The sequence below is a fragment of the Musca vetustissima genome, unplaced genomic scaffold, assembly GCF_032173495.1.
Source record: "Musca vetustissima isolate MV318-11 ecotype Yass unplaced genomic scaffold, APGP_CSIRO_Mvet_v1 utg35333, whole genome shotgun sequence".
In the NCBI taxonomy this organism is placed as follows: domain Eukaryota; kingdom Metazoa; phylum Arthropoda; class Insecta; order Diptera; family Muscidae; genus Musca; species Musca vetustissima.
In genome coordinates this window covers 22,964-27,675 of record NW_026883219.1, presented here as the reverse complement: position 1 = coordinate 27,675, position 4,712 = coordinate 22,964, and positions in this window count along the sequence as shown.

Here is a 4,712-nt window from a genome sequence, read left to right as displayed (position 1 = left end):
CAGATGTGGGAGTTACATTCAAATATTTACAGGTGCTTACGTATTCAGATATTATTTAGTAACCCATTACCACATTAGAGGGGGAAATATCGCGCTGATGGCTTTGAAATTTGTCATGAAGTTCCAGTTATGGTCAAGAACAACGCCTACAATTTTCGATGATGATCAGATTACAATTTTGGGATGAAATGGACCGAAAACTTAATTTTTTGTGTGTTTTCGGGTCGGGAATAATCCGAAAATCACAACACAACCCACCGTGAAGGTAATCTGGATAAGTAATTAGAAGGACTGTACTGAATATTCGAAAAAAGTAAGGAAGAGGTGTTGTTGACCTCTAATCGGACAAGAGGGGGCAAATATCATGAAATATTGCTCAGACTCGGAATAAACATCCTCAGAAAGTTAGAGTTCATGGTAGTTGTGTAGGGTATCGTATGGTCGGCCCCGTCCGACTATACTGCTCCGCTCACTGGTTATATATATAGATGATCAGTGAGTACAAAATCTCCTTACAAAGAATTATCAATATTGATCGAAGTTTCCGGGGAGCACCCATATAATGGTAACCCCAATAATTTCTCATATGCTGTCAAATATTCCTACAAAAAATGTATATATCTCCATTCCCATTGTAGTAGCTAAAATATGTCATTCCGGGATATTGGAGGTGAGACACATTTCTGCGAAAAATTACATATTTAGGTCCAAGTTTTGATATAGCAATACATACAGGTCTCGCCCCATTTTCAATACATTGACCTAATCTTCTCATAGAGTTGGCTATAATTTGGCATAACATCATCCCAGAAGTTATGCACTATATCTAAAGGTTCTTACTCCCGTTTTCCAATCTGAGTGTGATCGGTAGTTGGCATGTTCAATACGAATAGGTAACATCGGATGGAGGTTTTGGTACAACCATCAAATTAGATATTATGCTATTTTTCTAATTTTGCTGGTTTTTTGTCGGTTGTTCTCTTTACAGCTGAACTTAATGATAGATTTTTGCAAAGAAAATATCTGGTATATTAGTTTTCTCTGTGATACACATTTTTGGTATGGGATATATGCGACGTGGTCTGTTTATAAGTTCAAAGATATTGAAAAACGATTAGGCATTTAACCACCTGATTTCATATTTCCCGTTGCATATCAACATTTCATTTACTTTAAGGAACAACATGTTCATATTATTATTTTCAAACATATTAATCTAGGGCATGGATCTTAGAATCCGAATATCCTGAATGGCCACGAACTCTTCTGATTTTCCATCCTTGCATTGGTCCCAATATGTACCTGTATTCTATGGAAAACGTGTAAATACAATGATCGCGTGTGCATTCAATAATATACTTCTCAATTATTTTTTGTATTCTCCCAAAAAAATGTTTCAATACAATGTCAATCCAATTTAAAAAAAATTAAATATTTTGAAAAATTTTAATAAATGACAAATGTATGCTTAAAGGAATGATACGCTACCAATTTTCGCTCAAAATACCTCAAAATAACAACTACGACGTGGTGCTTTCCATATAGCTCGATACTAAATTCGCGGAAATGCAAATATGCTTCAAAATATTTTTTGCAAATTTTTCGCGATTTTCAAATTTTTCTCACCTTTTAAACCTTCCCTGAACATCCACGAACACTTCAACATTCAACATTGCCGGCCCGGCAAACGTTGTCTTGCATAGCAATATTGTTGATGTATAATTCACATAACGATAGCCCAATATTAAATAATCTTTAAGATAGTGCTCTGAAATTGCGGTATTGGTATTGGTGAGGCACCCAACCATTGAGCTTATTTTTGAATCCAGCTTTGTGTGAATGGTTTAATTTTTAGCTCCTGGACGATGTTACGACATGCCTGTAAAATTCGATCGTTCCACCGGTCAAATGGATTTCTTTTTCCCAAACCTAATATTAGGCATACTTATTGGGCAGAAATTCTCCCTAATTAGAATTTTCCATATTGACTCAAGTATTCGGATATCCCCATCTAACGGCATCCCTTAATATTCGGTATTTGGCTGCCATGTTATGTTCGCCCAAGGTTTCAAATATTCCCCATGTAATAGTAATCCACCTTTTTCGATACTGTGTTCCTATTATTATTATTTTCAAGAAGAATAATCTAGGGCACGTGTCTTAGAATCAGAACTCTTTCTGAATCTTCAGATTTTCATCCTTGCATTTGTTCCAAAATGTACGTGAATTTTATGGAAAACGTGTACATACAATGATCGCGAATTCATCTCAATTATTGTTTTGCATTTTCAGAAAAAAAGTTGCGTTACAATGCCAATTGAATAAAATAAAATATTTTGAAAATTTTCAATATTTGACAAATGAATATTTATTTTTTCATAACATTGTTTTTCATAATATTTTTTTTCATAATAATTTTTCTTTTTTGCAAATTTTTCGCGATTTTTAAATTTTTCTCACCTTTTAAACCTTCCCTGAAGCTCTACGAATATTTTAAGACTAAGATAAGAAAAATCCGTTCAGCCGTTCTCGAGTTTTAGCGAGACTAACGAACAGCAATTCATTTTTATATATATAGAATAGATAAGATAAGATACTTCAGTTTGTAACATAAATTTTTGATAAATTGGCTACCAAATACAGGATATTAAATGTAATTTAATTGGAAAACGCAAAATGCAAATTATCAAAATAATTCAAATAGGACTGGAAATCAAAACACTGACCTATACCTATAACACTGTGCTACAAAATAACAAAAAAAAATTCAGGGATTGTAATGTACCAATTCTGTTTAGTTGGAGTCTCAAAATCAAAAAAATCGGTTAAAAAATGGATGATTTATACACATTTTTGTATTGATTCTATGCATATTCTCTAAAGGAAATATGGGTCTGTATCGTTTCCTGTTACAAACCGTTATGTTTACAACAGGCAGAAGGAAACCAGATAGACCCATAGCTTCTTTAGAGAATATGCATAGAATTAATACAAAAATGTGTATAAGTCATCCATTTTTAACCGATTTTTTTGATTTTTATCATTTTCGAAAGCTAATTTAATTTTCCTCCCCTTAGTATAATAAAACTTATATGGCTTGATATCATAATTTCATCGTACAGTCCGAAGAAAAATAAATTTTGTCATTTTATGCGTATTTTTTCACATTTCAACCTCTGTAACTCAGGTAATCCTCAACCGATTTACCAAATATATATCATGTTTGATAGAAAAAATTGTACTCTTCGAAAGAAAAAAAGAATAATATAAATCCGTTAGAAATAAAAGAAGTTATTCGAGTTTCAAATAGAAAATCCATGAAACCACGTTTTTCTCTATATTTACCGTTATAAAATTAATTTTCGAAGTGACCAAGAAAAACCAAAGGTATTTTCGTGGTCCAGAGACTCCAACTAAACAGAATTGGTACATTTTTCGTGTCGCACAGTGTAATTAACCAGTAAGGAGAGTAGTAAAGTCGGACAGGGCCGTCTATAAGATACCCTTCACCACTTTGGATATATTGTTCATATGTATCCTATAATTACATGCCAATCAAACGAACATACTCATGACTTTTTGCAACCTATGATAAATTTGATTTCATTCGGGCAGATTTAGTGTCGTCTGCGTACCATAGGACAAATTTATGGAAAACGATTTAAGACCCCCCCCCTTCTCGGTGTCAAAATGTTTGTTGATTTAATTTGAATCTACAGTAATTCAAGAATGTCCCTAGAAAATTTCAAGTGAAACTCTCAAGAACTCTTGAAGATATCGCCGATTTATTGTGTCAGCATCAAGTGCCGTCTGAAGGGCTTCTCAAACTTTAAACGAATATATATGTATATGTTGGAGCTATATCGACATTTGAACCGATTTTTCCGAAACTTACCACAAGGATATGTAGAGACTTCCGTAGACCATTTACATAAAATCAGACGAAAATATATATGGGAGCTATATCTAAATCTGGTCTAATTTTCACGAAATTTAACACACACAGTTCTAGACATAATTCAGTATGCTGTGCCAAATTTCGTGCAAATCGAAGGATATATAAGCACTTCCGTGCACCATTTACATAAAATCGGACGAAAATATATATGGGAGCTATATCTAAATCTGAACCGATTTTCGTGAAATTTGACACACATCGTTGTAGACTTCATTCAGTACGCTATGCCAAATTTCGTGCAAATCAAAGGATATAAAGGGACTTTGGTGTACTATTTACCTTAAGGGGACCCCCCATTCTCGGGGTCAAAATTTGTTTTTATTTAATACGAATCTACACTAATTCAAGAATGTCCCTACAAAATTTCAAGTGAAAATCTCAAGAACCCTTGAAGATATAGCAGATTTATTGTGTCAGCATCAAGTGACGGCTGAAGGGCTTCTCAAACTTTAAAGGTGTTTTTCTCTTTTGCGAATGGCGGGCACGATAACTAAAAAACTAATAATCCAATCGGTTCCAAATGTTGACACGTTTCTCTGGGAGTGTATAGCTCTCGTATGAACTAGGATAAAGCCAATCGGTGAAGAACTTCCTTATTTTTTAACTTAGGTTGTGGTAAAAAATAGGCGATTTTCGAAAAAAAATTGTTTCAAAGTTCCGCCATTTTGTTAATTGTTGTGCGAAGTAAATAATCCTAGTTCATACGAGAGCCAGACATGTACTCTTTCTAACACCGTTGGAAATTTCGGAGTTA